This window comes from Pogona vitticeps, chromosome 11 (assembly GCF_051106095.1).
Source record: "Pogona vitticeps strain Pit_001003342236 chromosome 11, PviZW2.1, whole genome shotgun sequence".
Taxonomy (NCBI): domain Eukaryota; kingdom Metazoa; phylum Chordata; class Lepidosauria; order Squamata; family Agamidae; genus Pogona; species Pogona vitticeps.
The window spans coordinates 12,790,349-12,816,023 of NC_135793.1; the positions used below are offsets into that span (position 1 = coordinate 12,790,349).

At 39.6% G+C, this 25,675-nt stretch overlaps 1 protein-coding gene across 1 annotated transcript in view; it reads left to right on the forward strand.

Moving 5' to 3' along the window:
• The first annotated feature begins 2,046 nt into the window (after positions 1-2,046).
• Positions 2,047-25,675, forward strand: part of LOC144584466 (uncharacterized) — a 258,730-nt gene continuing 235,101 nt past the window's right edge. Inside the window, exon 1 of the mRNA XM_078380632.1 lies at positions 2,047-2,735. The gene's annotated coding sequence lies outside the window, so the exon portion shown is untranslated. The remainder of the gene's footprint in view (positions 2,736-25,675) is intronic.

The following is a 25,675-nucleotide window of genomic DNA, read 5'->3' on the forward strand; positions in this document are numbered from 1 at the left end:
TTGCGTCAACAGTTTGAGCTGTGAGCAAGCAATGTTCTGCTAGATGGGTGGGCAAGTGTTTGATAGCAGCGTCTGAAACAGCCTTAATAGGGGTGTGCAGGGGGAATTCAGCATCTTGCCCCTCAATGGTTAAAAGCGTTCCATCCTCCAATGTTGCAAATTGGTTGCTTAGGGCTATGGAGGGTCCAGCAACTAAGTTACTCACTGAGCAGTTGGTTGTTAGAAGCTCATCTATTTTCAGTTGCTTCGCTGCTTTGGCTGGATGGTAACTTGGGCTTGATCTATGACGCTTGTTTCCCATTCTCCCTAATTACCCTGTGTTTTAGTTCGGTAGGAGTTTGGGAATTTGCTGATTGCAGATTCAAGGCAAATTACTCCTCTCACTGACGACAATCTCCAGTTAAAATATAAAATATTTAAAACAGGATTTAAAAATATATAAAAATTTTAAAATATATTTAAAAAATGAAAGTAAAAACTTCAGCATTCATAAAAAGGCTTATTTTGACGGCGAGCAACTTGACGAAAGTGGTTTGTTAATGGGGTGGGCAGTTAAAATCACAGTAAAACAATAAGCAGGTGACAGCAGCTGACTCTTGAATAATAAAAGCTGCAAGCAATAAAAAAACTTATTTCTAAAAGCTTAATAGATAAAAAGTAGATAAAAAAATAAAAACATAAGTAAAAAACATAGAGGGAGTGGAGCTTGGAGCGTGCCTGCTCTTAATCCACCCCTTACGTTCTTGGTGGTCAGCTGAAGTCTTAGCGGTTAGCTGGTCAGAGTCTTATTTAGTATATTAGTGATTTGCAGTTGGCCTCTGGTTAATTCTTTAAAATATATTCTTCGACAGGGTTTAAAACTGGTATGCACAAATGGTTCCTTAATAGCCTCACATCAGAGTTTCTTGCAGGAGTGTTTAATAACAAGGAAAGAAGATAGACATTAACATTCCAGCAGCCGGCACTTTGACTTCTTGGCTCCTTGTCTGGTGTTATGCAAGGGGGAGTATAAAGTGCTGCTCAACTCTTAGATAGAAGGTGTCTGCAGCACAAACTCCTCTTCTCTTCTCTGAGCTTATTATCAGCAAAGAGGCTCTCTCATTAATAAAAATTCTCAAAGGATTTACCTTGCATCACCAGCTATTGCTCAAAACTTCTCGGAGCTCTGTCTCAACACCGCCAAACGCTCGGGAAGATCACCTGAAACACCTGGAGTTAGTGCTGCAGAGGTTAAGTGCAGCAGGGCTAACAGTAAAGGCGAGCAAGTGTCAGCTGGGTAGCCCAGAAATAAAATATTTGGGTCACATGGTAGGGGGAGGAGTGATAAAACCCCTAGAGGCCAAGATAGAAGCAGTTCGTGATTGGCCCAGACCCAACACCAAGAAAAAAGTCAAATCATTTCTTGGGTTGGTGGGCTACTACAGAAAGTTCATCCCGAAGTTTAGCGAGATAGCGACTCCGCTGACCGATCTGACGCGGAAGAAGACTGATGACCGCATCCCGTGGACCAGCAACTGTGAGGAGGCGTTCCAGAGGTTGAAGGAGGCCCTCATCAACTATCCAGTGCTGCGTGCTCCAGACTTCGACCGGGAGTTCATCATCTACACCGATGCGTCTAACAGCGGGGTAGGAGCAGTTCTTTGCCAGGAGGATGAAAATGGTGAACAGCATCCAGTGTCCTACCTGAGTAGGAAACTCCAGAAAGGTGAGAGACATTTGGCAACCGTGGAAAAGGAGTGCCTGGCCATAGTATACGCGATTCAGAAGGCCAAGCCTTACATCTGGGGAAGACATTTTATTCTGTGCACTGACCATTCACCACTGCAATGGTTAAAGACAATGAAAACCCACAATAGCAAACTTATGAGGTGGGCTTTAAACCTGCAAGACAGTGACTTTGAAGTGAAGGTGGTCAGAGGGTCAGTGAACTGTGTTGCTGACGCCTTGTCAAGAAGACCCGAAGAATGAAGACGGTGAAGAAACATGGACTATGTATATATTTTGGTGACCAAATGTTAAATGTACTTGTTTATTAAACGTGCTTGGTTTGTATGAATAAAGGTAACTTGATGTATTGTAAATGGTAAATGTTTAAATGCCTAATTGATATGTTTATCCTAGAGTAAGTATGGTATTGTATGTTATTGTATAACTGTTTTTGTATGTTTTGGATCCAGGTTGTTTTTTGGAGAAAAGCACTTTAGCTTTCCCCCTACAAAACAACTTATAAAGAGGGGAGGTGTTACATACAGCACTGATGTTACCTGTCTGTCATGGGTTTGGAGGGAAAGTTCCATCCTATGGGGAGTGGAAGGCGGGACATCAGGAGGAGGGGCTGTACTGTATATATATGTGGAGCCTGTGTGGAGAAGTTTAGAAAGAAGAAGCAGCTGGGAAGAAGAAGCTGGTGTGGGAGTCTGTGTGTCAGACAGGGTACTACTGTGTGTCAGTCAGTACCTACCTGATAGGTTCAGGTGTCTTTATGGGTAGCCAGAACTGATAGGTTCAGGGTCTGTGCTTTATTTAAAGGTGTTCTGTGTGAACCAAACTGGTGTATGTATGATTGAGACTAAGCCACGTTACTGTATCTTATTCATTTGATCATTTTATTTTCCCTGTGTGTTATTTAAATAAACCTTATTCCTTTATTTGTTAAAAATCCATTCCTGGTCTGTGTGACTCCTTACAGGGAATGGTTGGTGGCAGCTTAGTGAAACTGTGGCATATCCCAGTAGGTCTGGGGTTGTCACACTTGTGAAGATTTTTCTGTGAGGGATTCTGAAAGAATGTTAGTATTGAGATCCCAAATTAGTGGAGGCATGGCAGAGATCTATGCCGAGATGCCTTTGGAATTTATTAAAAATTATGATGAGTTCAAAAGGCTAGTGTTTGCCAGATATGGCATACATTCAGAACAGTTGAGACAGAAATTCAGGTCTCTGACCAAGAAACCTGATGAATCTTACTCTCAGTTAGGGGCAAACTTGTCCAGATATCTAGACAAATGGCTGGCACAGGAAAAAGCTGAGACAGTAGAAGACCTTAAAAATATTTTGGATTGGAACAGTTCTATTCTCTCTTACCTGGAGAACTGAGATTTTTGGTCAAGGACAAGAAACCGAGAAATTTGAGAGAGGCAGGGGAGTTTGCTGATTTCATTTCCCAGATCAGTAAACCAAGTGGTTATGAGGGGAAGGTTGTTAGAAAAGTGTGGGAAGACTCCAATAAGTACCCCAGAGGACAATTTAAAAACCAGCAGAAGGTTGGGGGCCATTTTGTGGGCAATCCCTCAGACCAAATCCAAGCCAGAGGCCAAAATTTGGAGGGAAAAGGAGGTAAAGGTGCTGGGAATGATCAATAGAACGTTAGAACTTTTTTTAGGTGTAATGAAAAGGGCCATATTGCATCCCAGAGTGGTAAAAATAGGGAACTTGTACCACAAAAAGTAAATTTAGGTAAGCCTAAGGCAGTATACTGTGTGCAACAAGAACAAGACAGTCCACCAAGGGAGGAGTCAGTCGCTATGGCAACACAAGCTGAACTCTCTACACAGGCTGATAATACTGAACCTGATTTACCTCTGGCAGAAATTAGACATTGCTTTTTAATTAAAACAAACCAAGAGTTATTTCAAACAGCTGGGGACCATATTTATATCTTTGACAATAAATACATGGCTTTGAGGGACTCATGTTCACAAGTCACTCTGTGTCACCCTGATATAATACCTCAGAAATACATCTTAAAAGGGGAAAACATGGTTGTGAAGGGAATTGGTGCAAAAGCAGTCACTTTGCCTGTGGCTGAGGTACACCTTAGGTACCAGGGCTGGGAAAGACCTTGGAGAATTGGGATTTCTTCACAGGTTCCAGCAGTGGTTTTAATTGGCAATGACCTTTCTGAACATGTGAAATGGGTTTTAGTTTTGACACGTTCCCATCAAGATGAAGCAGAGGCAGCTGAGGAAGGGAGTGAAAATCAGAGGAAGGGAATGCCTGACAGTAGTAACTCAGCTGAGATTTTTCCTCTTAATATTTCCCAAAGCAATACATTCAGCCAAGAACAGAAATCAGATTCCACACTGAAACAATGCTTTGAGAGCATTTCTGAAGCAAGATTAACCCCTGAAAGACCTGAGAGGTTCCACCTTGAACAGGGCTTATTGTACCGAGAGTCTCTAAGGAACCCCAAGAAAGGGGGGGGACAATCTGCAAAAACAGTTAGTGGTGCCTTTAAAATGTCACCAGTAAATATTAGAAAGGGGACACTCAGATATATTTTCTGCTCATTTAGGCATTAATAAAACCAAGCAAAGAATATCACAGAATTTCTACTGGCCTGAGATGGGAAGGCAGATTAAAACTTTTTGTCAGAGTTGTGATGTTTGCCAAAGACAGGGCCATAGTAGTGATAAAACAAAAGCGAAGCTATGCCCTTTACCAGTGATTTCTGCCCCGTTCCAACGTATTGGCGTGGATATTGTAGGACCATTGCCTAGAGTCACCCAAAGGCAGAACAGATTTATTTTTACCATTGTGGACCGTGCCACACGATACCCTGAGGCCATTCCTCTGAGGAATATTGAGACTCATACTGTGGCTGATGCACTGCTGAGTTATATGAGTCAAATGGGCTTTGCATCAGAAATAGTCACTGACTTAGGGACATCTTTTACTTCAAAACTCCTGCAGAGACTGTGGCAAATATGTGAGATCAAACATTTAAATACTTCCCCATATCACCCACAAACTAACGGGCTCACAGAGAGATTTAATGGGACCCTGATGCGCATGATTAGGGCTTATTCTGCTGAGAACCCTTACAATTGGGATCAGAGAATACAACTTCTGTTATATGCATATAGGTCTGTACCCCAAGACAGTACAGGTTTTAGTCCTTTTGAATTGCTGTTTGGGAGGAAAGTGAGAAGACCCCTTGACTTAATTAGACAAAGTTGGGAGAAGATAACAGAGTCTGGTCCTGAAAAGTAATTTCGTATTTAGACAACCTGATGAACACTTTGAAAAGAAATCTAGAGATAGCTGCTGAAAATTTACAGGGGCAGAAAAATAAGCAGAAAGTATGGTATGACAAGAAAGCCAGGGAAAGAAATTTTAATCCTGGAGATGAGGTGCTCGTGCTAAGACCTCTCAAAGGAAATAAGTTACAATTAAATTGGGCAGGACCATTTAGAATCATTGCCAAAATGAATGACCTTAATTATGTAATTAAGGAAGATGGAGAACCAGGCAGGAGAGTGGTTCATGTTAATATGATAAAACTATATTATAGGGAGGAGAGCAGAGTGTTGTTTGCTATGAAAGCAGCTGATAATGAGAAACATGACTTACCCTATTGGGAAGGAAGGGGGAAAACAATATATAATCCTGAAGACGTTAAAATCAGCCCTGTACTTTCCCTTGAGCAACAGGGTGAATTGAGGACCTTGATAACAAGGTACCGACAGGTTTTCTCCAACAAACCCGGGTTAGCCAAGGGAGTGGTGCATAAGATTGATACTAGAGATGCACCCCCATGGCCGGTTACTCCATATAGAGTCACTGGGCCATATGTTGAGAAGGTGTGCAAGGAGCTAGATGATATGCTGAAAGAAAACATCATTGTTCCGTCATCCAGCCCTTGGTCTGCTCCTATAGTCTTGCTCAACAAACCAGATGGCAGTGTTCGATTTTGTGTAGATTATAGGAAGCTGAATCATGTCACCAAGCCAGATGCGTATCCTATGCCCAGATTAGACAACCTAATAGAGACAATAGGGGGATGTCAATATATTTCCTGCCTAGACCTAACAAAAAGATTCTGGCAAGTGAGAATTGACCCCAAAGACCAGGAGAAAACAGCCTTTTGTAGTCCCTTTGGTCTATACGAGTTTCATGTTTTGAGTTTTGGTCTAAGAAACTCACCGGCAATAATCAATTGGATTATAAAAATCTCTGTCCGACTGATCAAGCATCCTCTTCAGGAGGTGATCGCTGACATGGATCCGACAGAGAGTAATTAGGAGATTGTACACCCTAAAAGGTGCTAAGAGAGTCCCATAGCTCAGCTAGGCGTGTCAATCCTCCCTTTTACAAGTTTGCCCTAATATAAACACCCTTGTACCTTTGAATATTTCTGATAGAAAACCATGTGGACTTTGTAGTCATTAGACATACTATGCACCACAGGCAGGACTCATTAAGTATGCAAGGCCGAGGCATGCACCATTAGATGACCTAACACAAGTTTACTGTTCAGGAAACCAATTGATTTTTATAATCATTATTTTATTAAAGAAAAAGTAAGTTCCTTACAGTAAAAATCAAGTTATGCAAAAGCAAGCAAATAAACATTATGCTGATTAATCACAGAACTCTAGTGAAGTAAAGAAAACATGAAAAAATGTGTCCAAAAACATTAAAATAATTCAAAAAGTCAAGAAAAAGAATAAAAACAGTTCCAATAAGGTAATCCATCAGGAAAAACAAAATAATCCAAACAGGCAAGAAAAAGTCCAGAGTCCTTCATTATCCTGTAAATGAATAATCCTGTACAAAAGGAAAAATCCTGTAAAAGAAAATATCCCATTGTCCTAGAAATAATCCACGAGAATAGTCCATAGGAGTAGTCCATAGAAATAGTCCATGAAAGGAGTCAAGAATATTCCCTGTGTGTGTGTATGAGTAATCCATGCAAGTAGGCCATGAGTGACCTAAAAGTAGTTCATGACTTAAAGGTTGGTCCTCAAAGACATTAGAGTGAGTCACGAATGACATTGTCCATAGGTAAAAGTTCCTTTTTCAAGAGTAACTGGCAAATCCTTATCTGCTCCTTCCCACGATGTCATCCAATCACAATCCGTCGTTAGGCAAACAGTCCTGTTGGACCACCTGACCTTCCTTCTCACGGCTAACAGATGTTATTTGGGTTTCTGTGGTTTTGCCCCGAGTCACAACAAAACCCATCTATCTTATCACAATATTTCTTCTCATGCTTTCAGAAAAGTATTTTCCCAGCTCTCACTAGCAAACACCCTGTCAACATAGCAAAGATCCTTTATACAGTGGGGTCTTGACTTAAGAACGGCTCAAGTTAAGAACATTTTGACTTAAGAACCACTCTCATAGGAAAATATTGACTTGACTTACATACTTAGATTTGAGTTAAGAACTGAAAAAAAAAAACCACGTGGGAGGCAGGGAAAGTGCAAAATGTGAACTTTCAGTTAACTGTTGGCCAGTGAAAAGGGTTCCTCACTCCTCCCAGCGTTTAGAGAGTGGATTGGGAGACAGTCTTCAGACTGCCTGGTACTGTACTGCCTGGACTGTATTTTCCCTGCCTTCCCTGAACCTTTCTTGACCTAAGAAAAAAAGAAACAAAATATCCCCCTCTAGTGGTCGAAGGCGGAATAGCAGCTTCCCATTAGTTTCTATAGACGGAAAAGAGGAGATACGGATCAAATGGTTTTCAATGCATTCCTATGGGAAATGCAGATTTGACCTGAGAACTTTTTGACTTGAGAACCACCTTCCAATACAGATTAAGTTCTCAAGTCAAGACCCCACTGTACAGAGGAACAAGATGGAACCTCTCTTGCACATTTCTTTACAAAACCCATGTTCAATACAAGATTTTAATCACATATCCCATCTCATCACAGATCATGGAACCCATTTACACCCACAGACTACATGACAGAAATCATGGGTCCCTCAGTCCATAGCTTTGGAATGGAGCAAAGTTCTGGAATGAAAGTCATGAATCCCTTTGGATCCACTTGATACTTAGTAGAATAACACCCACTCATAGGCCCATTTGGGGCCATAGATAAAAATATAGAAATTATGGGTCCCCCGGCACATGGCTTTTCATTGGCGCAAAAACATGGATGTGAAATATGGATCCTCATGGAGCCACATGATTTTTATGCGGATCATCTCCATGTGTTTCCACAGATACCATAGTTCCCCAGTGCATGGCTGGCAGTGCTGTAAAAAAATACCAAGCTAAGGCATGGATGAGGATGATAATGATCATTATCATGATCCTCTTCATGGACATCCCCTTCATCGCCTTATTGAGGCAGAGGGGCTTGTGTTCTTCAGTGAGGCTGAGAGCTATGTTCACAGTAGTATCACAACCTGAAGGGTCTCCCAAGCCAGACAGGTCTCAACTGAGAAGCCAGATCAACTGTGTCCACCAATCACCAATTTTGATGAGAGGAAATACAGTGGTTCCTCGCTTAACGAGCGCACCGTTTAACGATGAATCCGTATAGCGACCCGTTTTTTGCAATCGCTAATGCGATCGCATTGCGATGTTTAGATAGGCTAAAAATCGCATTGCGATGATCGGTAAGCGTTTCGCTTACCGATCTTCACATTGTGATGTTTAGAAAACAGCTGATTGGCGGTTCCAAAATGGCCGCCGGGTGCAGAAAATGGCCACGTGCAGCATTTTCATGCCCCGCCCTCGCTTACTGGGCAGCGAAAATGGCGGCCGGATGGGGGAATCTTCACTTACTGGTGAGTTTTCCTCAATAGGAACACATTAAACAGAGTTTAATGCGTTCCTATGGGTTCCCCCCCCGCATAGCGAAGAATCCGGATAGCGACATTAATCCTGGAACAGATTAACGTCGCTATGCGGGGCACCACTGTAAATAGAAAGACATTGGTCATCAGCTGGGTCAAAAAGAACCATTTCAGATGCTATAGCTCTTGGACTCTGGTGACAAATATTCTACAGGTCTCAGCAGACCCTGTTAAGGAACCAGGGCATGCTGCTGCAAGGCTATTAGAATAACATAAACACAAAACTTGGACTCCCACCGAAAATTGAGAAATTATGAGATGCTGTTATGAGGCAAACCCAACAGCATGTGGTTTTCAAAATAGAATTACGGAAATTTGGAAAAGGAAACACCCAAATAGTAACTTAACTTAATGGATCAGAAAAGGTTTATCATCCTGCGTGAAGTGTTTTCAGAACTGGTATTGCAAGAACTAGAAAAGGAGGCAAAAGAAAAATCAACACAGAACAATGACCTCAGTATGCAAGACAAATGAGGGGTAGAGATAGACACGGTAGTGGAAGAGAATATATCAATAGACGACCAACTTATGGAACAACCCAGAAATTATGAGTTGACAGAATTTCAGAGGGGAAAAATAATAGCCCATTTTAGCCAAAACACAGAACGACAAAGGCTCCCCATTCTGCACCAATTACAGAGTAAACGTCTGTGGTATGTGGCAAATGCCAAGTATGCAGAGAACCAGAAGAACAAATATTTTTACTTTAAAGTGTGAAGTGCTAAAGATTAAAGCAATTCAGCCAAAACATATCCAGATCCTTAAAAATCACCAAACCTCCAACATTATGGATGTGTTTCCTGTCATCCGTTTACCATCCTGAGGTTACAGAGTAAAAGGAAGACACAAAACGTGCACAAGAATATTGAACATACAAAGGCAGTCCAACAAAGAGTAGCCTCATGAAAAAAAATTGTCTTCATTGATTTCTCCTTCATGTAGCTATACTTGCCCTATGGCTGTGATGAATATATTGGCTAAATTGCTTAAAATAAACCTCTTTTTGTGGGGTTTTACTGTGCCCCCCCCCAGAATGAGGAATGATGTTCAATTTTTTTGATGGGAGGCAACTCATACATATTGGTGCCATCACTTTTCTGTGATATATACGTATAACACTTTCTTTTCCCCTAGAAATCCTTGTTATTATGCTCAAGTCTATTGTAAAGTTTCTAATTTTAAAATATAGCTTTTCAATAGAATTACGTTTTTATACTGTAGCTATATTGAGGTCCAGTGTCCTTATTTTGCTTCCTCTTTATGGACAACTATGTTTTATTATCTTTGGGGGTTACCTTATACTCAGACTCCTGACATTCCTCTGATGAAAAGTGGGTTGCTAAGCATATCATGTAACTATAGTATAACTGAGCTATATGCATGAATGGAGAAGAAAGACCATGAAACCAAACTGCAGAAACCATCAGTTTTTGGATTTGATAACACAACAGTGGGAAAGAAAAGCTGCTGTAGAAGCAGACATTGCATATGCAGAGAGCTGCAGAAACATCTTCTTGGTCAGACATGTCTATGGATTGTCCAAGTCAGTAGTGCCAAGAATTGTCTGAACCAAGAAGATAGTTCAAAGGACTCTTCCATCAAAATTCTCAAGGTGCCATGAAACTTCAGCATCACTGATTCCATAAATGTAGCAATATTATATGATTTGATGTATTTAAATGGAAGACTGAAGACTACAGCTAGGCATGGTGGCTATAGAGCACCTGTAGTATCAGAGATAGTAGAACTCCTGAATACTGTTTGCTAGCAGACATGAGTAGAGTGCTGTGAAAGATGCCAAGTCACCACAAAGAAGATCCATGGACCACTAAGCCACACTACCCTTACTTAATCTGGTGTGGGTGCTTACCAGGTAGGTCAGAGTGCTAGTGACTAGGAAAGCTTGCTGCAAGCTCCTTCTCCCAACACCCTTTAGATAGTTGCTCCTTTGATGCTCTAGGGAAAACAAAACATGCAGGTTGCTGCTTCTAACAGCAAGCTAGAAAAAACAAAAGCCATAAAATTTTCCAGATGATGCCATACTGTCTTTGGCATCATCAACCCCTTAGGCTGTCTGAATTAAAACACACTGTAAAATTTTATTATTTTTATTGAGGAAATTTCAAAATAATATCTAAATTCAAAAGCAAGCTTAAAGAGTCTAAAAGATTCTAAGGAGCCTTGTGATGCAGTGGTTAAACTGCAGTACTGCAGCCAAAACTTTGCTCATGATCCGAGTTCAATCCCAGATAGCTAGCTCAAGGTTCACTCTGCTTTCCATCCCTCTAAGATCAGTAAATTGAGTACCCAGCTTTCTGTAGCTGTAGCAATGTGTAGCCTGCATAATTGAAATGTAAACAGTCTGGAGACTGCTTTAAATACTATGTGGAAGTATATGTCTTTTTTTTTTTGCTTTGCTTTGCTTAAAGAATGACAATGATGTGAAGCAGTTCCGTGAGGATGGTAAAACAAAGGTTCTTCAGAAATTTAGTCAGTTAAGAGTTAATTCCACAGAAAACAATAAAAAGCTTATTATCCTAATAGTAGTATGGTTCCAGTACACAAGCAGAGATCATCCTAACAACAGGTTTGAATTACATGTCAAAGCAAGCAAATGAACATACATTGGATAAAGCTACTTCTTGAAGCTGCTTCTTAAACCATTGTTCTGGCTAGTCTTGTATCCCATTATTCCTTCATGGGATGGCTCAATACTTTCAACCAATCAGAGGGAATCCTTTCTTAGCTAACTAATTGGTAACCTCTGCAAGAGTAATGCATCAGATAAGCAGCTGTGCCCAACTAGTGTACCATGTGAACTCAAGCAACTTCAGCTTATCAGAAACACTCCCCAATTCCACGGCCAAAGATCACATTCTCCACACCCAGGATGTAGGCTCTCAAATTGTTCAGGCATTCTTTCTCTCATCCAACTTAGGGCAGTATTTTCCCCTTCCTTGCTGGTTTCCTCACATGTGCTAATATCTTCTTGTCCTGGTTGTGGATAGTATAAAAATACAGTGGTGCCCCGCATAGTGATGATAATCCATTCCAAAAAAATCATCACTATCTGGAATCGTCGCTATGCGGGACTAAAAAGCCCATAGGAACACATTAAAACATGTTTAATGCGTTCCTATGGGGGAAAAACTCACCGCTATGTGGAAATCCTCCATATGGCCGCCATTTTCAGCGCCCGGTATGCGAAGAAACCGTGCAAAAACACTGCGGGTGGCCATTTTATTTACCCGGTGGACATTTTGGAACTGTTGATCAGCTGTTTTAAAAACAGCTCAATGCGAAGATCAGTAAGCGAAATGCTTACGGATCATTGCAAAGCGATTTTTGGCCACTTAAAACATCGCAATGCGATCAGTTTTGCAATCACAAAATCCACATCGCTATGCGGATTCATCGTTAAATGGGGCGCTCGCTATGCGGGGCACCACTGTATAGCAAAGATAATGAAAATCAGAATGATGTTGCTGTTCTTTGTAAAAACAAACTATGCAGAGACATCTGCATCAACATGGATAGGACAGAATCTCTTACATGGTGTGCATATATTTTGACTGAATTGAGAATCAGACATGGCTCAATTTTCATACTAATCAGGAAGATGACTACCTGAAACCCTCAACTGATTTCTTTTCGAGAGGTTCTTAAGCTTATATAACCTAAAATGCAAAGGAAGTTGGAGGCAGCCTTAACATGCTTTAACAGAGGCATGGAGGCCTAACCAATCTTGCTATGCTACAGGCAGAGTGGAAACTAGACAGTATATATTTGACATCTTGAAAATAACATCTTGAGAACACCTACAGGCTAGTGAAAGTAATTTTAGCTTGAGAAGTTCTTAGGAAGAAGGCAAAGTGAAACTAGTAGTTTTGAAACACTGAAATTATTCTTGTTCAACTTAATCAAATTCAGAATGGATACTGCTTCAGGGCTGAACAGCAACCAAAACACAACTGGGATATTCTTTATTTGTATTATACATTATAATGAAACTTTCCAACTTGGGCTGTTTTAATCAAATAAAATAACTGTGGTGCTTAACTTCTCCAGGGCAGTGAAAAATCCATACATCAGTCACAAGAGGGGGAGAAATGCAATTGAAACAGCATAGTGAACAGGTGGTGTTTAGAACCAGGTACATTCCTCTAAGTGGGCATTTATTGAGCAATGGGATTGGCTGCCAGTGCTAAGTTGACAATCTGTTAAGGGCTCATGCCATGGTTTTGAGTAAAAAAAATGTTTTGTTGACTGACTGTATTTTCTGCATAGCAAGAGGAAATGTTTCAGAGATCTCCAGCATAGTACTCCACATGTCATTGAGAATGTTCTCTTGCACAACCATGTCATGCATTTCGAAAGGAAATCAGGCTCAGAGGTAGATACATGAAGTTTTTTTCACAAGAGGAACAGAACAAACAGCTCTAATGGAATCCAATAATAGTCTACATAAAAATGTACAAAGGAAAGCAAACCACATATCACACTCCCCAGTGTCTATATACAAATATCACGAACATGGGAAACGAACAATAAGAAATATAAATCTTAGTTCAGGAGGGTAAATATAACTTGATGGGATTTGAACTCAGTAAGTTGAGTCCTATGACTCGGATATAGCAATTGAAAGATATAAACTGTTTTAAAAGAACATAAATAATAGAAAGGGAAGTGAAGTCACACTTCATGTTGATAATACATATTCATGTGCAGAAATACAGAATTAAATCACTTGCCCCATCAGAAGCATTTGGATTAATATAATGGGGTGGGGGACAAAAGGAACATGGTAGTTGGAGTCTATTGCCAACCACTAAATGAAGGAGAAGATATAGATAAACTATTTGAAAAGCAAATTGCAAGGATTTCAAAGCTTTAGTAGTAATGGTAGATTTCAATTATCCTGATATCAGTTGAGATGCAAATATCTCCCTTCCAAGAAATTCTTGACTTGTATTGCTAATAATTTTCTCCTGCAAATATTAGGAAAAAAACACAGAAGATTAGCTATCCTTAACTTGAGTCTAATTGATAGGGAGGACTTGGTGAAAGAAGTGGGGAACTCTTGTGAAAAGTGACCATGTTCTTCTTAAATTCTCAATTTCAAAGGAAAGGAAAGCAGTGTAGCTGCAAGTGTACACTGGATTGCAGGAATGTCGATTATAATAAACTCAAAACAAGGACAAGTAAGGTCCCGTGATAGAAGATCCTAGGAGTCCAAGATGGGTGGAACTTCTTAAAATTTTACTGGCAGAACTTCAAACAATTCCAACAGAAAGAAAAAGTGAAAGAAAGCAAAAAAAAAAAAAGAGAGAGAGAGAGAGAGAGAGAGAGAGAGAGAGACCAATGTGCCTTCACAGCAGATTCATAGAGGACCTGAAAATAAAATTGGACACATCTAGGAAGTAGAAAGTAGGTCAGAGTAAAACAAGACTACAAATATATAAGAAAGAATGGCATGGGTGCCTTTAGGAAGGTGAAATCCAAGAATGAGCTGATGTTAAAAGCAGAAAGAAGCATTCTTCAGGATATGTGTAGCAAAAAACCAGAAAAGGAATACTTACTCAGCTACTTCATAGGCATGGAAAAATGATGGCAAAGAAAAGGCTCAAATCCTACATTAGTTTGGTCTTTTCCCAAACTATGACATCCCTGGAAGATGAGAAGAACAAGTGCCTAGGACAAGAAAGTAGTTTGAGATTGATAAATAATTAGTCAAGGAGCACCTTTTTATTTTGAAGAAGTTCAAATTTCCAGTGCCCAGTGAACTGCTTCCACCAGTACTGAAGAAAGTGGTTGAAGAACTCTCAGAACCACCCCCAATTATTTTCTTGAATGCATGGATGATGTTAAAATGCCAGATGATTGGAGAAGGGCTATAGTAGTCCTATCTTCACAAAAGGCAAAGAGCAGGAACTTTGAATTATAGACCATTCAGCCTGACATCAATCCCAGGGAAAATTCTGGAGCAGATCATAAAGCAGCCACTTTGCAAGCACCTTCAAAACAATGCTGAAACAACTAGAAGCCAACACAAATCCGTTAATACCAAATCTTGCCTGTTTAGCATTATCTCATTTTTGACCAAGTAACTTCCTTGGGAGACAGTGGAAGTGCTGTAGATTTAATATCTCTTGACTTTAGCAAAGCTTTTGCCAATGAGGCATCATAATATTTTGATTAAACATATAACTACATGTGGGCTTGAAATAGCAACTCTCAGGTGGATACACAGAATCATACTCAGAGATTGGTTATCAATGGCTCCTTGTCAAACTTGGAGGAGATAACAAGTGGGATACCACAAGGCTCAGTCCTGGGCCCAGTACTCCTTAATATTTTTATCAATGGCTTGAATGAGGGGAAATCCTTATCAAATTTACAGATGACAAAAACCTGGGTGGAATAGTTAGTACCATGGAAGACAAAAACAAAATTTAAAAGGCGAAAGATTTATACGATCTGAAGAGAAACCAGAGTATCTTAGTTTTGCTGGTCAATGACCGTAATAAACATTTATTATTATTATTATTATTATTATTATTATTATTATTATTATTATTATTATTATTATTATTATTATTATTATTATTAGTAGTAGTAGTAGTAGTAGTAGTAGTAGTAGTAGTAGTAGTAGTAGTAGTACAAAATTTTAAAAGATGTTGATAAAAAGCTCAAACACTGGGCTGAAAACAACAGAATGAGATGCAAAGTTCTACACCGGGGGGGGGGGGGAATGCACAGTTACAAATTGGGAGGATACTTGGCTCAGTAATTCTATAATCAAGAAGGATTATGGAAATCATGGGTGTTCCAGCACATGGCTTTTCAGTGGTGCAAAAACATAGTTAATTATGCAGGCTACACATTGCCCCCCCAGCAAGCTGGGCACTCATTTTACCGACCTCAGAAGGATAGAAGGCTGAGTCAACCTTGAGCTGGCTACCTGGAATTGAACCCCAGGTCATCAGCACAGTTTTGGCTGCAGTACAGCAGTTTAACCACTGCGCCAACGAGGCTCTTATAATGCATTTTTAAAGCCATAGGACTTGCCACGTGTTATATTTATAGGGGGCACTGCAATATTTTCAGTGCTTAGGGTCTCTAAAGGTCTTAATCTGACCCTGATAACACTTTTCAAATAAGTACAAAATTGTCATACATAGAAGAAGCAGGATCTGTTTTTGAACATCTGGGAGCACAGGGCACATAATAATGGACTCAGGTTATAAGAAGCTAGACTTCATTTGAATATCAGAAAGAACTTCTAGATGACCAAAATTAGTCTATTATGTAGCACCCAAACTATCAAAGAATCTGTCCAGGACTTAAAAATGTGTTTTCATAGACTGCATTCCAAAGCTAAACCAAGTGAATCTGATGAAATGCATTTGTCTTCACAACATCTTAATTCTGAATAATGCTTGTTAATCTTCAAGGTGCAATGAGACTGTTTGTTGTCTTTGCATATAACTCACAATTGTGGTCCATATTTCTAGATCCTAGGTGGCAGAGCAATGTGAAATGATGGCTGGAAATGCTTTTAAGTGAATTGTAACAATCTACAGTTGGGGGATCTGGTCAATGAAATGGAAACTGATTACTGTCAGAAAGCACATTTACTAAAATAATGCATAACTGGGTCAATATATTTATGTTTAGATTTGTCAACTGGACAATTCCATACCAGTAGTATGTAGTACACAGGGTGAATAATTAGGGTGCAAGAGACCTAAGTTCAAGTCCCCACTTGACTATGAAAATTCATTGGGTGTAATTATGGTAAAAACACTACTTTAATACCCCAAATACCTTGAAATTTCTATTAGGTTTATTAAGTTGGATGTAGCAATTGATAACAAGTAGTTCATAATAGTGCCATATGAGCTACCAACATGAAACTATCATTGTTAGCGATTCAGTGTGGTATAAAATAGCAACAGCAAAACAAAGGTTATTATCTCTTCCCTCCCATGATTCAGCATTTATTCTTTTATTTAATCAACACACTCAATGCCTTGTGGTTTGGCTCTCAGAAACTTCCAGGGCAGTTTTTAATAAATTAAACTACTAACACAAAAACTATGCAAAAACTGTGCAATGTCAACCTTAACATTAAAAACTGAGTAAAAAGCATCTTTAAATTTCTAAAAGATATGAGCGTATATTAAAGTTTTCCCCCTTGAATCAAGAAAAGATCTGGCACCAGAAACCACCTCAGAAGACCTTTCCAAAGGTGAAGTAGTATAATTCACAATGCTAATGAATTGATGAGATTTGCCTAAATAGTAACTTAAAATTCAACAATTCAGTAGTTTTCCCTCTAGCAATTGCATTGGGCCTTGGTTTACAGAAGTGAGAGCACCTACATCAGGATCTCAAAAAATGATCATCAGATCCATGTGACTGAGAAGTATATTAATCAAATGTTCAACAATTAAGGGACAAGATGCCTCTGGGTACCATTTTAAATGACATGACTGTATTTGCTGACCTACTTATCCCCATTCACAGCTGGATTAGTTAGAAGGAAGCAGTTAGTCCCATCCCTCTTGTTGTTGTGTTTTTTCTGTGTGAAGAGAAGTCCCTCTCCAGTGTAAGTCTACACATAAGCACAAACTTTCTAGGGTTTTTGCTCACATGTAGAGTTGACTACCAACATGAATTGGACCAAACTCCAGGAGGCAGTGGAAGACAGGAGGGCCTGGCATGTGCTGGTCCATGGGGTCACGAAAAGCTGGACATGACTTAACAACTAAAGAACAACAAGAGTTGACACACAACACTTCAGATTCATCTCTGTTTGTTTTAACAAAATGAAGAAGGGAGATGGGATTTGCTGCTCCTTTCTAAACATATGGACAAAACTGGATTAGAGAATAACTAAACATGGCCTTTGTTCACTTTCATCTTCTATTACTCAAAGCATGTTCACTTACATGACTGCCAGTTATGGGAAGGATCAAATACGGGAAATGTATTTTATCAATTGGGGACATGGGTCTACCTAGCCCAGTACTGATGATGTTGACTCATAGAACTAATCCAAGATTTTCTAAACATTTATTTTCTCCAGCCCTACCAGAGATTAGAATTGGCATACAAAAGCCATGCACTAACACTAAGTTATGAATATTTCCCCAACTCTAGACAGGTTTTTCCCTTTTTAGACCCAAGAAGGAATATCTTGCATATTATTCTCAATCTAATAAATTCCTCTACACCTGTTCTACTGCTTGCTCTTGACAGTTTTCATATATGCATAAATCAGTAACAATGGCTCATACAATTTTTGTCTTCCTTGGGCTTCCCAACATAGCCATTAGTTCCCCTGTGATATCTGCAGGATCCCTAGTCAATCAAGGATAATTTTTATCAGGATTCATATACAACATTTTTGTTTAAGGTAGAAAGTTACAAAAACACAATTATGCAAGAGATACTATTTCTGCTTAATGCCATGTACTGGTAACCTGAGACTATGACAAATGCAATAATACATTCTATGTGTGGATGAGACTGTATTATTCAGCTTTAAGGGCCATGTTTTGTACATAGAAAATGCATAATTGATTGTTAATGATAGGAGTAACTGAGTGCAATTTTGTTTGAAAAACAAGTTGGTGATAGTGATGGTAGCGATGATGTCATCTGCCTGTCATTGCTGTGGCTGGAGTTCATCTGCCTATAGCATGACGGGAGGTGGGACTTCAGAGGGTGGAGCAATGGTATTTAAGGGGGGAGTGAATGAGGTGAGAGTCAGATAGGGCTTAGATAGGGCTTAGATAGAGTCCAAGATAGGGACATGATATGAACCAGATAGGGCTTGGATAGGGTCTGGTAGGGACTTAGGGAGTTAGGGCTTGTATATGTTATAAAGTACTGTGTTAGTGAAGGTCTGAGAGAGTGTGTGTATGAGGGGATACTTTATTATTTCAGATTGCCTTTTATTTTAGTTGATAAAGTGATTTACCATTCCTTTTGTTCTTACAAATAAACATAAGTTTTTATTTTAAAAATCCATACAGTTGCCTGAGGAGTCAGTTGAGTGTATGGTTGATGGCAGCGTGAATAAAGTGTGTGTATGTGAGAGTGACGTGACTCCTCCTTTGTGACGTGTGAGGAGGCTGTCACAATAAAACTGGTGGCAGCGGTGGGATACAAGTTGTCCAGTAAAGCCTTGGCCAAAGTGACCAGAGCAAAAGGATTTCAGTTAGGGTCACCTGAAGTGTAAAGCGTGGGTAACTCTCTAGAATTTGACTCAAGGGGAGCAAATTTAGTGGAGAGACGCTTAAGCTTCAGAGTGGAAGAACTGATATATGAGCTCTGTGGTGTCCATTTTGTGAGGGAGAGTGGCCCAAAAGCAGAGGCTGTGGTGGTTTGGTCAGAGTGTCCAGAGTTAGGTGAACTCTGTGGGGACAGACCAAGGGCAGCAAAGCTGAGGGATCTCCATTTTAATCAGCAGAACCTAAGTGTGGGTAGAGCTGTATTAAAATTTAAAGTTGAGCCAAAGGCAGAAATATAAAGTATTCTTAGTTGGCAAGGGGCCCAGTGTAAGGGGCAGAAGACACCAAAGAAGTGCAGTTACAGTTACCAGCTCACAGCTAGGCCAGCTGGTGTACACTGCAACTAAATATCAGACCTTAGCACAGGGAAGGAAAAAAAGTGATTTTAAACAGAGGCTTGGAAATAGAAAAGAGCCTTTTTGTGAAAAAAAAAATGCCCTTAACTCACAGTAAAACATCAGAAATTGAGCCAAAATCTCCAGAGATGGATGGCAGTTCAGAGGGAGAGTTTAATGCGGGAGAGGAAAGATTTTCCTCAGCGCAAGAGGAAGGATCCTCTAGGGAACATTTAACAGACCTAAGGAAAATGGAAATAGCACAGGCACATGAGTACAAAATGAAACAGCTTTAAATAGAAAGAGAGAAAATTGCCCTAGAGAAGGAGGAAAGAGAGAGACAATTTGAACTGGAGAAACAGCGTATGTCTTTTGAAATTAGAAGATTGGAACTAATGAACCAGAACAATAACAACAACCGAAATTCTAGTTCTGAAGAAGGACAGTTGTCAAAAGCAGATTTAAAGAAATTCCCTTCTTATAAACAGGGGGACTGTCCAGAATCATTCCTGACACTTTTTGAAAGAACATGTGCAGATTTCTCTGTCAGAGAGTCAGAGAAAATGATAATTTTAAGGTCTCTAATCAGTGGAAAAATGGCTGAAGTTTATGCTGATATGCCAATCGAAATAAGTAAAGATTATTCAGAGTTTTAAAAGATGGTTTTTGCTAGATTTGGCATAAATGCAGAACACCTGAGACAGAAATTCAGAAAACTTTCAAAAAAATTAGATGAATCTTACACACAGCTTGCTTTCAATTTAGTAAAATGTTTGGACAAGTGGTTGGCACAGGAGAATGTACAGACATTTCAAAAATTAAAAGATATTATAGGATTAGAACAGTTCTATTCCTTACTCCATGGTGAAATTAAATATTTGGTACAAGAAAAGAAACCTTCAGACGTTAAACAAGCAGCTCGAATTGCTGATTTTATTTCTCAAATAAGAGGGCCAGTGTATTCTGAGAGAAAAAATATGAGGAAGACATGGGAAGACTACCCTAAGTATTCCAAAGGGCTAGTTCAGAGCCAGCAGAAAGTGCACGGCCATTTTGTTGGAAAGCCTTCAGAACAGGGCCAAGCCAAGAGCCAGATTTTGGAGGGAAAAGAAAAATTAGAAAGATTTGCTGGAAAAAGCTCATGGGGAGAAAAAATTTGCTTCAACTGCCAAGAGAGGGGCCATATTTCTTCCCAGTGTCTTAAAACAAAATAAAATAAAGAAACTTTACCTCAGAAAGTGAATTTAAAAGAGGCTAAGTCTGTGTATTGCATTCAGAACAGCCAGATGACTCCCCCTAGAGAAGACCCTGTAGCCATGGAAACGAAAGCAGAGGCAGCTGAGCTCTCTAAAATTGATACATTTAGAGGGAAGATCTCAAGCTATGATGAAAATATTCCTATTGCTGAGATTAGACAGTGCTTATGTATTAGAACTGATTCTGGATTATTTGAATCAGCTGGTGACACTATAAGAATATTTGAAAACAACTATTTAGCATTGAGAGACACTTGCTCCCAGGTTACCATTTGTCACTCTGATATCATGCCTCAAAAATATTTGATTCCTAATCAGCATATGACTATCAAAGGGATTGGGAAGGAGGTAGTTATTTTGCCTGTGGCTGAAGTTTTAGTTAGTTATCAGGGATGGCGAGGTAAATGGCGCGTTGGAGTTTCATCTCAAATTCCTGCATCAGTTCTTATAGGCACAGATCTCTCAAAACATGTCAAGAGTGCCTTGGTGATTACTCGATCACATCCAGAACAAACTGAGGCAGCAGGAAATGTTAGTGATTTTCAAGAGGGAGTTAGAAATCTACCCCAAGCTGAGGCAATTTCTCTGGCAATACCTCAGGAAAATATATTTGTCCAAAAGCAGCTAGCAGACCCCACTTTAAAAGGGTGTTTTGGAAAAGTGGCTGGCAAAGGATTATCCCTTAAACAAGGGTTGCTATACAGAGAAAAACAGTTAAATAGTTTAAAAGGGGAACTTGAGATTAGAAGCCAGTTAATGGTATCAGATAAGTATTCAGTCATAGTTGATGCACATTTGTGTATAAGTGAAATCAACCAGAGAATAACCCAGAAGTTTTATTGGCCTGAAATAGAAAAACAGGTTAGAAATTTCTGTCAGAAAGTTGATATGTGCTAGAAACAGAGTTATAACAGTGACCAGACTGAGGTTAAGATGTGCCCTTTACCAGTAATTTCAACACCTTTTAAACGTTTAGAAGCAGACATTATAGAACCATCTTTTACATCCAGGCTTATAACTAGAGTGTGGCAGATTTGTGGAGTGAAACACTTAGAGAATTCTCCCTATCATCCGGAAAGTGATGGGTTGGCAGAGAGATTCAATGGAACCCTCATGAGGATGATTAAAGCCTATTTAACTGAGAACCATACTAACTGGGACCAAAACCCACAGTTACTTTTATATGCCTACAGATCAGTTCCACAAGAGAGTACTTGTTTCAGCCCTTTTAAGCTATTATTTGAGAGACATGTGAGGGGTCCGCTTGATTTAATTAAGCAAAATTGGGATCAGATTGTTAAAGAAGGCCCCCAAAATGTGATCACATGTGTAAACTCTGTGGTAAACAGCCTCGAAAGAAATCTAGAAAGAAATTGCTTCACTATTCCACTGTTTAATGACTGGAGTGTTATCTGAGCATATGCAGAGTGATGTATTTAATTAAGTAGCATAACTAGTTAACATGTTGTTGTAGCATGACTAGCTGAGCTCGAGGATTCCCTCAGCCTATTTTAGCGTGTGCAAACTCCTGATTACTCTCTGTCCAGGCTTTCACGCATTCTCCAGGAAAACGTGTTTGCTCGCAAACTCTAAAGTTACAGAGATGATCAATAACTAAGCTGAGTACAAACAGGTACAAACAGGGCCAGGTCCTCTGACAGATCCTAAAATCATAGGAGTAACGCTTAGGCCAAAACAAGCTGGATGCAACTCACCAAAACCAAGTAGGCAGAGTCATTCAGGCGATCCTAAAATCATTGGAATGAGCTGAGCCATCCTGGGTGCAATCAACTAAAAACCAAAACAGGCAGAATCACCCCCCAACAGACCCTAAGATCCTGGGCATGACCTGGAACAGCACTCAATGCAAGCACCCAAAATAAAGGACATGCATCTTAGAATTACTTCACTACAATGCTGTAAAAACCTGCCCATGCTTACTGATTATACCCAATTGTTTCCAAACAGTTTGCTTGTCCCCCTGGGAATCTCTTTCTTAAAAGAGCACCCCAGATTCTAACACACATTACCACAGCCTGAAGATTTAACACACCTCACCACAGCCTTAAGATCTAATAGCTGGTAAACAGTGCTTCCTAGAAAGCTTCTGTTCACACTCAGGGATGCACCTAGCTCCTTAAAGCATCAGTGTCCCACTGCAATCAAAACTTAGCTTGTGGATCACAACCACTCAAGCTGCTAGATAGAACAAAGATTGGTCATCCTGAGGTACTACAAAAACCAGCACTTGGTCCATCCCACTGCTGCCACCATGCGAGCAAACTCGGAACTCGAAAGCACACGTGAATGCCTGGACAGAGAGTAATCAGGAGTTTGCACACGCTAAAATAGGCTGAGTGAGTCCTGGAACTCAGCTAGCTGAGCTACAAGCCTCCTTCTTACAAGTCTGCCCACATAAGAACACCCTTGTACACTCAGATATTACTGAAAGAAAAACATGTGGGCTTTGTAGTCCTTACACTCAACTAGCACCATAGGCAGGACTCCTTAAGTATGCTAGGTCGAAGCAGCACTCTCAGATGACCCTGAGACAAGTGTTACTGTTCAGGAAACCAATTGACTTTTATAATCATTATTTTATTAAAAAATAAGCATGTTACTAGGTATCAAAACCAAACTAAGCCAAGGCAAGTAAATAAGCATTATGTTAGTTATTTACAACTCCGTAGTGATGCAAAGAAAACATGAAAAATAGAAAAGTGTTCAAAAACCTTAAAAGAATACAAAAAGCCATTAAAAAGAATAACAACAGTTCCAGTCCAGTAATTCATCAGGAAAAACAAAATAATCCAAGCATGTTATAAAAAAGGCTATAGTCCTCAGTGATTCTGTAGAATAAAAATCCTGTACCAAAAAGAAAAATGTCCCATTGTCCTTAGAAAATTTACAAGAGCATAGTCCATATAAAGTATTCCAAAATTAAGAGCCCATAGAGAAATAATTCATAGTCCTTAGGAAAAAGCCCATAGGTACAAGGGTAATCCAGTATAGTATAAGGCTCAGTCCATGTAAAGATTGGTCATGATAGACTTCAGGGTTGGTCATAAAAGACTGAAGAGTTGGTCCTGAAAGACATTAGAATGAGTCAGGAATGACCTTGGGATGAGTCAAGAATGACAATGTCCACAGGCAAAAAGTTCCTTTTTTCAAGAGTAACTGGCAAGGGCTTATCGTACCTTCCCACGATGTCATCCAATCAGAGTCTGTTACTAGGCAAACAGTCCTGTTGCACCACATGACTTCGTTCCCATACACACCAGATGTTATTTGGGTTACTGTGGTTTAGCAAAGAGTCACAACAATTCCCATCTATCTAATCACTCCGAGTTCTTTCTCAGGCTCTCAGAATAACATTCTCTCTGCTCGCACTAGCAAACATAGCATGTCAGTATTATACAGATCCTTTATACAGAGAACAAGATGGAACCTCTCTTGCTCATTTCTTAATTACAAACCCATATTCCTTACAAGATTTTAACCCAAAAACCCATCTCATCACAATGCACCTATACCGAAATCTCCTGATTTTGAAAAACCATTCATTTTACAAACAGATGCTTCAGAATTGGATCTTGGAGCTGTGTTGTTACAGAAAGGGGAAAATGGGAATCTTAATCCAATCTCATATTTCTCCAGAAAACTCTTAGAAAGAGAGAGACATTATACAGTTCCTGAAAAAGAAGCATTACCCGTTATTTGGTCTTTAAATGTACTTAGGCCTTATCTATGGGGTCATAAATGTACCCTACAAACAGGTCATAGAGCCTTAGTTTGGCTGCAGAAGATGAAATCTCACAGCCAAAGTTGTTGAGATGGCGTCTGGTATTACAAGACTGATTTTGAAGTTCAGCATATCCCTGGAAGATTGAATGTTGTGGCAGGTGGTCTTTCCAGAATGAATTGTGAAGATGAAGATGTAACTGACCGTTGAAACACTGTTAATGTTTCACTGTTTCTTTATTCTCAGAGTAAGAACTAATACAGTACCAATACAGCTTTTGACTAACATGACTGTTTTCTATTTTTCAGATAGATTGCTTAACCAAAAGAATGTATTGACTTGCTGCTATTAGAATGTTTTCTACCTCAATGCTTTGCTAGATTAAGTGCAATTTTGAATGTATTAATGTTAATCCTTAGTATTTACACTATGTAACCAGTTAATTACTGCTAGTTACTGTAGTTAGTTTGCCAAAAATGGGAACAGAATCACTGTTCCGGATTTTTGGGACTCCCGGTGGTAGCATGTCATGGTTTAGGTTATTGAAGCTAGAACGTAATTTCTAAATGGGATTTGTAGTCATGGAATTGTGTAGAAGGAATCTTTCCTAGTCTGTGTCTCATGAACTAGATGCTTTGAGAAGCTGTTTTCGCTAAGAGCTAGTTGGAATTTTCCATGTAACAGCCTTGGCCTGAGACGATAAGAACAAAGGACATAACATCGAGGAAGAATGTCAACAACACCTGAAATCCCATGAGAAAAGGAGGTGGAGAGAGATGAGCAGTCCTTTGTCCTGATTGGTTTACGTCAGTGGAGAGTGAAGAAGAAGGTGTTTCCAGCTGTGAAGAAAATGACAGGATGATGGCAGAGAGAGAGACCTTTTTTAAAATCCTTTTTTTATTTTTGGATTTTACCTTGGATTATGGATTTTTAAATGGACTATAGGGTTCCCATTGCTATAGCTAGGATGTAGTTCATAGCAGAGAATAGAGAAAGGGGGGCTCAGCCTTACCCGCCTTTCTAGCTAGTAGACTTGTCTTATTTTATTTTAATAGCTGGGATTTGCTAAGTTTCTAACTACCTTAGTTTATGGAAATGTACTTGAATGCTATGCTTTGCAACAAACTGAATATCTCAAATTCTTTATTTTTCTAATAAAACAATAATACTTAAAAACTTATGTTTGGTCTTTTGAGCAGACAACCTGCTTAATTACTTAATTCTATTTAGGCCACAAGTATGCTACTGAGTCCAATTAATTACTTGCGTTTTGCTGGTCTTGGCAGACTCTGAGACTCATGGTTTTATCTTTGGTTTTCTCAGTTAATTATTAAATGGGAATAGACTTGGGAAAAGAGTGCCAGGTAGGACAGCCTAGTTGATAAAAGGACTCATCTCAACTTAATAGGGGGTACACTGGACTCTGGTACCTCTCTATTCCAGGCCC